This window comes from Bos taurus, chromosome 10 (genome assembly GCF_002263795.3).
Source record: "Bos taurus isolate L1 Dominette 01449 registration number 42190680 breed Hereford chromosome 10, ARS-UCD2.0, whole genome shotgun sequence".
Classification (NCBI taxonomy): domain Eukaryota; kingdom Metazoa; phylum Chordata; class Mammalia; order Artiodactyla; family Bovidae; genus Bos; species Bos taurus.
This window is the reverse complement of record NC_037337.1, coordinates 8,155,151-8,168,437: the sequence shown is the minus strand read 5'-3', so window position 1 is coordinate 8,168,437 and position 13,287 is coordinate 8,155,151.

Here is a 13,287-nt window from a genome sequence, read left to right as displayed (position 1 = left end):
TCCTGAAGCAATGAACCAACAATAATTAATACAGCAAAATTGACTTTGTGTTGGTGGAAGTTGGCAAAGATGAGGTGGAAGAGGTTCTGGCATTCTATGACCAAGGTGAAGAGTTATCTAGGAGCTGGCCATGAAGCTCTCCTGTGAGCTTTCACTGTGACTGACAGAGCTACAGTGACTGCAGAAAAGCGTGACTACAATTTGGAAAGTGCACACAGGTTTAGGGCAGTTTTGCAGGAAGTTCTGAGGACCTACAAAGACTTCTATGACAGTGTCCCACAAGGCTAAGTAGCCAAGCATACTGTCATATTTCAAGCCTTCTATATCAGCCATGCAAACATCTAGGCAGGCAGACACAGAAGATGTAGACGCTAGTGACCTATGTGTCCTGATGAGTCGAGATGATGATGAGATGTTAATAGCTGACCTTCTTCCTCTCCCCTCCAACCCATCCACTAGCCGCCACCACCCCACTTCTCACGACTCAGCCCAATACACCGTCGTCACTACCTCTTGGCCTTCCAGGGTGCTTGCTGCCTTCCTGATTCTGATAAGTGAAACCACACTTATTTCTACTTCATCTGGCCTGTGTATTTATCATGTCACTCTAGTTTTTACTATATGTTCCAGTTATTTTAGGTTTATATGTCATTTGGTATGATTTGGTAGGTTATTTATTGAGTCTGGGAATGCTCAAATGCTTTTCCATTTAAAATAATGGTCATTGTCTCTTTGCTTTACACAGTTTGGGTTTATAAAAGGCTTCCTAGGCCTGTTCCGCTTTCAGATAGTGAGGGAAACCAGTATTCCACAGCAGAGGAATCCTATCAATTAAATAAAACCTGATTTATACCCAGTTTCTCTTCGAGTATCATCAATTCTATGTCTCATGAATGCTCACCTGTCATAATTTATGTTGAATCTGGTGGGTAGCCAACTCTCCTATCTGATCCTACTATTTGATAGCACACAAAAATATCTAGGGAGCCATAGTATTTCAGTAGTTCTGATTTATTGCTCTATATTACTTTTAGTCAATTGACCATTACCTGTTTTCTCCCCCTGGAGACCTGAGGAAAGAATGCGTGGGTGTAGCACTAAAGCCCTGGAGTGATGGTAAAGGAAGGAAGCCAAAGGAAACGAGGCAGGCCCATCTTGTCCATCCCGCAAATGAAATACTTACACTGCGTCTTCATTGTTTAATTGTATAGTGAATTTTTTAAGTACTATATTGTACATTTTCCCACACTGTTCTTCCCCCTACCCCCACCCCCGCCCCAAGGCACACATGTCTAATATGGTGAATGCTGACTCTCCAAGGAGAATCCGTCTTCACTGGACTGATTCTAGATCTTTAAGATGCAAAAATCAATGCTTTCAACTTCAGCAGTACTTTCTCAAACTCAGTGGTGAAGGACAATTTTTAAAAAGTTCTAATCTATCGTAGATTGATACTTTTGTAAAGTATAGCAAAATGTGTGTGTGAGTAGGCGAGGGAAGAGTGAGGGATGCAAGAGGTTTCTGAGTAGTATGAAATGGGTGCATGCATGCTCAGTCATGTCTGACTCTTTACAGCCCCAAGGACTGTAGCCCACCAGGCTCCTCTGTCCGTGAAATTTTCAGACAAGAATGCTGGAGTGGGTTGCTATATCCTCCTTCAGGGGATCTTCCCAACCCAGGGATCAAACCTACGTCTCCTGGTACAGGCAGGTTCTTGACCACTGTGCCACCGATGATTACCCCTCAGTAGTTTAAGAGATACAAGTTAAAGTTTGGATTAAAAAAAAAATTACTTGGCTATTTGAACTATACTTTGACTTCCACTGACCATCATTAAGTTAGCATTAAGATGGGATACAAGATACAAAAATTTGCAATTAGGCATCATTGTTAAATTCTTTTGAGGTGTTCATTGCTAAATTCTTTTGAGGTGTTCATTGCTAGTGGGTGCCTTTCAGGCATCCTACAGCATAAGTGGGAAGGTGCCTACATAGTTCTTTAAAAATCACTCAAGCTAGCCTATGCTGAACTATGTCTAATCGTCCATTGGTGGAAACACAGGTATATCCTCATCCTGAGCTTGAGCTTGCAAGAAACTTTTATTCATAATGTTAAATTCATTCATTTTCTCACTGTCTCCAAAGTTCCTGGGACTCAGACACTTTCTGCATTCGGTGTTTATAAGTGTTTTTATGGCAGGCACAGCTAGTTGTCAATCCAACAGCCATTCACCCTTCTTCCTTACAAGAGAACCCAAATTTTGTGCAGGGTATCAATACACATAACTAAAAGCATGTACTTCTCACCCTTCATTGTAGCTGGGTGACCATGTGACATAACTATGGCCAAAGAAGTTTAAGTAGATGTCTAAAGGCAAGTCTCTTCGGAAAGCTATTGCTTTCCAACAGAGAAGGACAGATGCAAACGTTTGCCTTTGTCTTTCTCTTTATTCTTATTCTCCCTACCGGGGAAGTGGATGTTATGCTAGAGGTGGAGCAGCCTTAGTGTGACCATGAGGCAGTTATGAAAATGAACACTACATTCAAATGAAAACAGACCAGAAAGAAGGATCCTGGGATGTTAGTGAATGACACTGTGAATTGTCAGTCTCTAGACTTCTTCTTTGAAGAGAAACATAAATCCCTTTCGATTAAGTTACCATTGTTGGATTTCTAGTTCACTGAGCCAAATGTAGTTCCTAAATGAGAGTTATTTTTATAGACAGTATTTTTATGTAGTTCATATATTTTGCTAGATGTCTCAGTAAGTTTTAATAACCTAACTTTTAAATGAATAGAGCATTTCCTACACTAGACATATTGGGTTGGCCAAAAAGTTTGGGTTTTCTGTATGATGTTACAAAAAACTCAAAAAAACTTTCTGGCCAACACAGTACTCTATAAGAGTTTCATCTCATGAAATGATTGCTAATAAAATAACACTAAAGCTAAGAACTTCTGAATTCTTGGTTTGGTTTGCAATGGAAGATTTGAAGATATATAATTTTTTTTCTTGACCATCTTTTGTTTTTCCTCTCTGTGACTGGCCTAGGAAAACTTCCAGTTAAGAAACATTTCAATTGGCTCAGATATGAAAGTTTTATACCCTCTAGAGAACATACCCTTGTTCTCTAGAAGCCAAGGATTAATTAATTGACAAGTGTACAGAGATTAACATATTTAACTTACTAGGATTTGGCAAAGAAATTGTTGTGGATTCTTTTCTAATCAGTTTGACAGAAAATATTCCTGGTGTGTGTTGAAGTTCTTGACTTTTCTCCTTTCCCTTTGGCAAATATTGGCCAAGAAGTGGTGTATAGAAGATGTTGTGTCCATGGTGGAAAGGGGAGACTGACTCTGTGTGTGTGTATGTGTGTGTGTGTGTGTGTGTACATGTTTGTTTGAGACTGTAGCCCACCAGGCTTCTCTGTCCCTGGAATTCTCCAGGCAAGAATACTGGGGTGGGTTGCATTTCTGTGATCTTCCTGACCCAGGGATTGAACCCACGTCTCCCACATTGCAGGCAGATTCTTTACTATCTGAGCCACCAGGGACGCCACATATGTTTGCTACCTGGGTTCATTTGGAAATTAAAATTTGTTGCATTTGCAGATAACTTTGATTCAGGCTTTTACAAATGAGTTGTGAACCTAAAATGCCCTAAAACAATAACATCTATTAAAATGAGTAGTAAGCAGAACACCTGTGTACTGAGGCTTTGCACACACACCCAAGATAGCAAGTGTTCGGTATATGCTTGCTGAATTGAATGGTAAGAGCATTAGGGGCATGAGAAAACCCTAGTAATTTACAGACAGATGGCTGGAGTTGTGCAGAACTGTGGAACTTAGAGTGTACAAGCTGAGGAAAGTTTTCTGAAACATTGGTGATATATGATTATTCCATGGTCCCACTGCCTCCCAGCATGAGATGTGACCAGCATATACATGGCAAAGATGCAGCCACTCTGCACTTGGTTCCTCCCACTGAATCCAAGCTTGACTCCGTAATCCCCAACTCTTCACTTTCTTGTTACTCTCCCTATCCTTCATGACCCTCAGCACAACTGTTCCTGTTGGTCACAACCAACTTATAAAACCATCATGTGTAATAAAATTAAATCATCAGTGAATTGGGGGCACAGGAGGCCTACGTCCTTAATATGGTTCTGCCAATATTCTTCTCCATCCTTATTTCTAAAATATGCATAAATTTTAAAGGGAAAGGCTTTCAAGGGAATATAGGGTACCATCTATTTGTTTGACCAAAATGTAAGAACACAAGTTATGTGCCAAGCATGGTAGTGGACTTTGTTCATACAATCAGTTCAGTTCAGTCCAGTCGCTCAGTCGTGTCCGATTCTTTGCGACCCCATGGACTGCAGCACGCCAGGCCTCCCTGTCCATCGCCAACTCCCGGAGTTCACTCAAACCTATGTCCATTGAGTCGCTGATGCCATCCTACCATCTCATCCTCTGTCGTCCCCTTCTCCTCCCACCTTCAATCTTTCCCAGCATCAATGGTAAGTGAAAATAGATTCAGTTCATTGTCATTTACAGTCTAGTTAAGGAGACAGACACTACTCAAAAAATCACTTGTAGTTCTAGTATTTCTGAATTCCTATGTGATATTTCCCTTGTGGCTCAGCTGGTAAAGAATCTGCCTGCAGTGTGGGATACCTGGGTTCAATACCTGGGTTGGAAGATCCCCTGGAGAAGGAAAAGGCTACCCACTCCAGTATTCTGGCCTGGAGAACTCCATGGGCTCTATAGTCCATGGGGTTGCAGAGAGTAGGACTGAGCGACTTTCACTTTTTCTTTCATGGGATATTTAGTTGGAGAAGACTCTTGAGAGTCCCTTGGACTGCAAGGAGATCCAACCAGTCCATTCTAAAGGAGATCAGCCCTGGGATTTCTTTGGAAGGAATGATGCTAAAGCTGAAACTCCAGTACTTTGGCCACCTCATGCGAAGAGTTGACTCATTGGAAAAGACTCTGATGCTGGGAGGGATTGGGGGCAGGAGGAGAAGGGGATGACAGAGGATGAGATGGCTGGATGGCATCACTGACTCTATGGACGTGAGTCTGAGTGAACTCCAGGAGTTGGTGACAGACAGGGAGGCCTGGCGTGTTGCGATTCATGGGGCTGCAAAGAGTCAGACACGACTGAGTGACTGAACTGAACTGAACTGAAGTGTGCTTAAGACAAAAGGACTTGAAAACTTTCAGAAGGCATAGTTTAACATGTTTCTCATAAAATGAGATTGGCAGCACAGAACCATAACAGCCATTGAATACAAATTATTTTGTAGAACTACAAGTCTTAATATGTAATGGAAGTTATCTTTTTTAAAAAATGATAAAGATTGTCAAAGAAAATAGAGTAAGGAAAGTCTTGCAGCAAGGTCTTTAGTTCCTCTAATTAGATTTTTAAAAATAAGCAAAGCAAATTATCTTCTAGAGAATCAAACCAGACCACTGGGACAGAATAAACATTTTTCCTTGTTAGGGAACCAAAACATACTTAGAACTTTTCTCCCAATTCTTCCACATTCTGGCATTCTCCCTAGAACAGTTAATTTCACTCAAGATCGATGTAACATTGTATATCAACTGTACTTCAGTTTAAAAAAAACTAAATTAAAGAAAGATAGTGTAACAAGATAGGAATGTTTAGACCATTTTAATATCATTATCTCTAACAATATATAAAGTTAATATTTTATACTCATATTGCTTATCCTATTTATATTTTAATATTTGTTAACATGTTGGAACAATTATAAATGATATAATAATAGAGTATGATTTCCCCCAAGGTTCTTAGAAAAGTCTGAAGATCAGTGAAGGTTAAGGGAAAGGACTGGGTTCTGAGCTAATGCACATCAATCTATCATAAAGGAACACAAGACTACAACCAGGAGAAAGAAAGAAAGGAGTATCGTTAGAGAAGGCAAGAAGCTAATGGAAGGACAAGTTTTTCCTAACCAGAAGGAAACAAGAGGGTGGAGGAAAGGGGAAGCAAGGGGCAGGGGCTGGGAGGGGAACCAGGAAACACAGCTTAGGGAGAGAGAGGGCACTGCCCTGGAAGAGCTGGGCAGATGCATCTGAGATAGGTCTTCCGTGTGATGTTGATTCAGGGTCCAGGACCCGGTTAGAAACTGAGCCATCATCTCTGATTTGCCCTGTTTTCATCCAGGGGAATGTCTCCACCACCTGTACTAGGGGACTCTGATAACTGTCCTCCCTTGAGATCCATGAGGACTTCATTTCTCTAGCATCCTCCCCTCCGACTGTCTAGGAAGACTGGCTGACAACCCCCTCTCCCCTATTTGCTGCCAATGCATACAAGAATCCCAAGACACCCTTGAACTCACGAACCCATAGAAAGAGGAGAGGACTGCTGGGGTCTAGACTGGACCCAACCTGTAGAATAGATATGAGAAACATCTCATGCTTGGGTGGGGGCTCTGAAGGAACCCATCTTGGTGCTGGAGGAGCTTTCACCTTCCCTCCCTGCCTTTTTTCTCTGAAATAGAGTAATAGTTTTTGACAATTCTCTTGTAATAATTAAAAATATATGAGTAAGGGAAGGAAATTAAAGTTAACCAAAGGAAACATTAGAATGCCAGAAATACATATGTGCCTTCTTGCTCAGCCATGATCCTATCGTTAATTGAAATATATCTACTTCTCACCTTGCTTTGTTCATGAGGATTTAATGTGAGACCACAAGGAATGAATATTTAATCACCAAAGTAATGGCTTTAATTTGTTGAAACAGTCTCCTGAATACAAAAGATAGAATGTTTGTGAGCCTAAAGATGTTGTTATTATTATCAATGTTTATTAAGCATAGCCACGGTATTCTGTTTGACAGTAAATGTATCTAGATATAAAAGTTATAAACAAATTAAGGCTCATCTGAATATATGCCAAAAACTCGGAAGAGAAAGACAAAATTGGTTGTTTATGAGCTATAATTAGGGTTCCAGAAGACAAATAGTATAGAATTAATTAGATAAATCAGTGAAATGGTTTAAATGCAATGGGGACATATGTGGCATAGTTAAATAACAATGCTTAGATGGAGGTAGGTTAGCTGACTCTCAGCTCTGCCACATATTAGCCGTGTGACTTGGAGCAGGTTGCTTAAGCACATTGCGTTTTTTCAGTTTCCTCTTCTCTAAAATGGAGGCTAAAGAATAGGATCATTCACATAGGATGGTGGAAGGTGAAAAGCCAGAAGGGGTGGAAAGTGCCAAATTCAGAACCTTGCATATGATAAGTCTGGAGCGAAAAATAATCATTTCTATTACTGTTTTATTTAATGACTACTTACACAGTGTACCAGACACTATTCATCTATGTGCTAAGCACTCTTTTAAGCACTGTACGGATATTAAGCAGTTAAGTTCTCATCGCAATCTGTGGGGTAGGTACATTACCTACATTTGATGGATAAGGACACTGAAGGCCAGAAATTAAGCAACTTGCTTAAAGATAATAGCCAGTAAGAATCAGAGCCAGGATTCAAATTCAGACCATCTGCTTCCAGAGGCAGTGCTCTTAACCACGTGCCACCTGTTCTCCACGTGTTAGCATCATTATCAATTGAGGGTGATACATGAGACATCAATGTATATGTGTTTGGTAGCTGATTAATAAAGTTTTTTCTGTTTTGTATTTTTGTTTTGATAAAATTTTCATAAATGTTATGTTTTCATAGAATTTTCATAAATGTTATGTTTTCATAAAATTTTCATAAATGTTATGTTTTCATAAAATTTATATGTCACTTTAATAAATAGAATTATATTTTAAGTACCAAAGGAAGCTTGGTAATAAAAAAAATATACATGGAATCATTCTAGAAAGGTTAAAAAGATTTATAAGACAAACATTTGTAAGGAAATTTAAGGACTCATCAATAATTTCCTATCTTCTTATGGGATAAAAATAACTCCATTCCTACTTGCTTCTTAAGTTAATAGAATGACCAAATGTGAGAGCACCTGGGAAACTTAAAAAAAAAAACAACCACTATAATTATCTGCCTTTATATTTGTACATATACAGAAGAGTATTCATTTGTGTGCGTGATATAAATAAACATATAATATATATGGACATTCTTGAAAAGTTTCTCAAGAGTTACATGATATTCTGTCCATGTTGGTTGCCACTGGAAAAGTGAGCTGATTGGGACTTAACTTCTGTCAAACCCTTTCTGCTGAAACCTAACGACTTGCAGAAATAACATCGAGCACATTTTGACCAGAAGGTGGCAATACAGCATCAATCCTTTCAAAAGGTTCCTGGAGTAAGGACTACTGGCGGGTTTTGTATATCCTTGTACATCCAAGGAACCAGAATATTGTCTACAGCTTTTGATCATCCAGATTCTATGGGCTACTCCTCACCCTCACTCGTCCCTGCCCTGGAGGACCCCCAGGCTCAGATAAGACGTGGTGGGAGCACAGTGCTCTCAGTGTTGCCTTGGAAAAGTACAGGGCTCGGGGCAAGGTCATTTATCAAAAGGTATGACCCATCTTAGAATTCTCATTTAATTTTATTATATTAGTGAAATGATTATTGGGGTATTGTGGTCATTATTTTTAACTCTTTGATGAAGTTTTCCATGTACCAATTTTACTGCATCTAAGAATGTACTTTCTTTTCTTCTTCATTTAAGCAATGGCAATGATATACTGGGAGACATTGGATACCCTTTAATTTGGTCCCCTCATTGTTCAAACAATCATGAAGACACTGACAAGGCTCCCTTTATTCTGGGAAGTACACATTAGCATTGCCTAGAATAGTCTAGAGAGCCTGGGATTTGTTTTCTAATTATTCTGTCACTTGTAAGGAAGACTTTATGCAGGACCACTGCCACAGGTATAGCTGCCAAGACTATTGCAAACAGGGAAAGAGATTGGACTCAACTCCAAATACAAAAACAAGTGGGGATTTATAGCCAAGGAATAGGTGTGGGGGTGGGGTGGGGGTAGAGGGACTGGATGGAAAATTATTTGAGGAGTCTGATGAAAAGCGGCAGATGGGTGCATGGCTTGCATACCAAGAACAACCTCACAGGCAAGTTGTTTGTTATCTTTAGGAATTTCCTTACCCTGGGAAAACCAGCCCATTCCTAGGTCTGTGAGCTTTTAAAATACCATTTATGGCTTACTTCACTCTGTATAATAGGCTCCAGTTTCATCCACCAGAAGTAAGCCAGAAGGAAAAACACCAATACAGTATACTAACACATATATATGGAATTTAGAAAGATGATAACAATAACCCTGTGTACGAGACAGCAAAAGAGACACTGATGTATGGAACAGTCTTATGGACTCTCTGGGAGAGGGAGAGGGTGGGAAGATTTGGGAGAATGGCATTAAAACATGTAAAATATCATGTATGAAACGAGATGCCAGTCCAGGTTCAATGCACGATACTGGATGCTTGGGGCTAGTGCACTGGGACGACCCAGAGGGATGGTATGGGGAGGGAGGAGGGAGGAGGGTTCAGGATGGGGAGCACATGTATACCTGTGATGGATTCATTTTGATATTTGGCAAAACTAATACAATTATGTAAAGTTTAAAAATAAAAAAAGTAACCCACATTAAAAAAAATAAATAAATAAATAAAATACCATTTATGTCAACCAACCAATCACCTTATCAAATGAGAAAGCACTGAATTGACAAGATTATCTGATTTCCATTAACTAACAATTACCATAAGATAATATTTAATTAGTTTCTTCTATATGCTACCCCTTGAGCTAAGTATTTTAAATGTGTAATTCTATCTAAGTCACATATTTGTCTCTTGATTATAGTGGTGATTATACACAGATCTGTACATGCGATAAAATACCATAGAATTATACACAAAGTCCTAACCAAATAATAATAATGCATGCAAAAGTTCGTGAAATTTGAATAAGAATGTCTAGTTAATTGTATTGCGGCAGTCAATTTCCTGGTTTTGATAATGCAGTATTTATCTAAGATGCCACCACTAGGGTAAAAGCTAAGTGATAGATATAAAGGACCTCACAGTACTATTCCTATAACTTCTTGTCAATATACAATTATTTCAATTAAAAAGTTAAAAGTCTTTGAGGCTAATACTGTTATTACTCCTATTTTATACATGAGGAAACTGAGGCTTGGAAAGGCTAAGTAACCTGCCTAAGGTCATTCAGTTAGTAAGTGACAGAGTGTGGAATTCTGACCCGGAGCTGATGCATTATCAACTCCCCTTCAATAGAGATAATCTTCATATAAAATAGTAATTCCTGCTACTCACAGAATGTTCTAGGTTCCAATAGGGTCTGAAAATATGTAAATAAATTCAATTACATTACAGTGCTTGAGAGTTCAACTTCACACATGTAAAAGTACAGGCGTTGGGATGGGTCCATGCCAAGAAACAATGAAGTGATGACATATTTTATGGGCTTCTTTCAGCAAGAAACTGTAAAATGTCAACACTCATTTTTCTTTTTTTTTAGTATTGTAAAACACCAGACACTAAACTAACAGCTATACAAAGATTTTCTTCATCTACCGAGAGAAATTTTAGACCTGAGTCACAAATAACAGATAATACATTTATTTTATACAGCTCAGTCCTCTCTAATGGCAAAGAAATTGTCAACATGTTTCCAGAATTCTAATTCCATCGTCGGTAGATGAATCATAGCATTTTCCATGACACACTTGTTAGACGCCTTTTCACTTCATTTAGTCTTAATTACAGAGGCAGCATAGAGCACAGGATCAATTGAGTGCTCATATCTGATCTCAATGTTTGGAAAATGTCAGAAATACAAGGTAATCATAGACCCAGTGCTTTTCTTTAATATATTATGTGCCTATAGAATTAAATTCATAAAGTATAAGTCAGTGACCTCCACAGTTTTACTAAATGCTTTGTGTCATTTCCTAAACGTTTTCAATTACGTTTTACCTTTGGCTATTTCTTGTATTTGGTTTAGTGTGACCTGGTCTTATGGGACTCAATAATTGGATATCAAAATCCAGAAGGCCCGGGGCCAGCCATGTTTCAGCGTGATGCGACGCTGTGAGCTGAAACACACAGGAGGAGAGGGTGATGTGCCCAGCTCAGTACAAGAATTGCCATAACCCTCAATTCCTGACCCTAAACAGTCTCTAGGGGGCAGATGGTCTGTAATAGGGAGGCGGGGGGCAGAGGGGGAGGTCTCACTGTGAGTGAGGGCTTGTTGATGATGACCATCGCCAGCTCCACCCTGGCCTGGCCGCCTACCTGCAGCGAGGAAAACCAGAGTTCTATTTCATCAACCAATGGCTTCAAATAAGATTTTGAGAATTTTGCTGTATGGTTTTCTATGTAAAGTGCTACATGGGTTAACTGAATATCACTTTCAAAGTAGGGGGAAAAGGAAAGAAAAGCTAGTATGGAGCCACTAACATTCTTTGAGCATTCTACAGAACTCCCAGGTAACAGGATTATCTTCATTTTTTATCTTATTCATTGGGACTGATTTCAGTTTCATCAGTGTTTCTTTACTGGTGTTCATCATTTAGTGTTTCTTTACAATTAACCTAGACTTTAATTCTACTCAAATACCAAATGTGCTTGTTCATTTTAAAGTTTCGAATATTTTCTCAGACACATTTCCATCTGTATGTCAAAAGAATGAAGCAGGTTGAATAAGTAGAGTTTTCTTTATTGTATCGCACACATTTTGTTAAGAATACAAAAAAGGTCCCGTGCAACCAGCCACCAGGCAATGCTCCCAGCTCACGATGGAGTTAAGGGTTGCTGCACACACACAAGACATTGTGGGTCCCTTTGATACGTGGACCCCAATCTAACAAGACAGTGAGCAGAAGCCAGGAAACACGATCTTAGCTGGCTTTGTGAAGACAAAAATCAGGAAGTAATACAGATGTAAAACTACAAAGTACATCTACACCATGAAATGCTCAGTTCAGTTCAGTTTAGTCGCTCAGTCGTGTCCGACTCTTTGCGACCCCATGAATTGCAACACGCCAGGCCTCCCTGTCCATCACCAACTCCCGGAGTTCACTCAGACTCATGTCCATTGAGTCAGTGATGCCATCCAGCCATCTCATCCTCTGTCGTCTCCTTCTCTTGCCCTCAATCCCTCCCAGCCTCAGAGTCTTTTCCAATGAGTCAACTCTTCACATGAGGTGGCCAAAGTACTGGAGTTTCAGCTTTAGCATCATTCCTTCCAAAGAAATCCCAGGGATGATCTCCTTCAGAATGGACTGATTGGATCTCCTTGCAGTCTAAGGGACTCTCAAGAGTCTTCTCCAACACTACAGTTCAAAAGCATCAATTCCTCGGCGCCCAGCTTTCTTCACAGTCCAACTCTCACATCCATACATGACCACTGGAAAAACCATAGCCTTGACTAGATGGACCTTTGTTGGCAAAGTAATGTCTCTGCTATTGAATATGCTATCTAGGTTGGTCATAACTTTCCTTCCAAGGAGTAAGCAGTTGTCAAATGGAAAAACAGGGGGTAGAGTGACTGTATTTAAATGCGTATAGACTATATATTTTTAGTTTGAAATATAGCTTTTTAGTTAAAAAACTATGTAGTATGATCCCATTTCTATATATGTTTACATATGTATAGAAAATAGCCTGGATAGATAAACAGCATCATTTATATAGGTGTTCTATATGGTTGAGAGATGATGGATAATTTTCCTTTTTATTTTCACTTGAGTATATTTCCTAGGTTTTTAAATTAGCTTATATTAGTTAATAAAACTTTCAGGAGATAAATGAGAAGAACAAGTAGCTTGTAGTATAGGAATCTGAAAACTAACATTTAATTCAGTTACCATTACTAACTCAAAAGACACTTAGCAGGTACTGATTATCTTTCTACTATATGCTCAAATCATTGCTATGTCCTGAGGGAAATTTAAATATGTACAACTGCTTCTCCACCACTGAAGACAATTTTAGTATTGGTAGAGGCGCACACACAAGCAACTAAAATTAACATAGAGGCAGAATGGAAGATACAGAAAAAGAACAGACACAGTGCTGTGCGAAGAGAGGAAAGAGGAGTGAGCGCTGACGAGACACTCACAGCCACGACCCAGAGCACCAGAATGAGAGCCTTACTTGTTAGGAGATGCTTTGGAGCCGGGCTTCAGCACTGCTTGCAAGCCAGGCTGAGGATCTCCAATAACAGAGCTAAGTCCTGTCTTCTACTTAAATCTACCACTTTATGCTCCAACTTA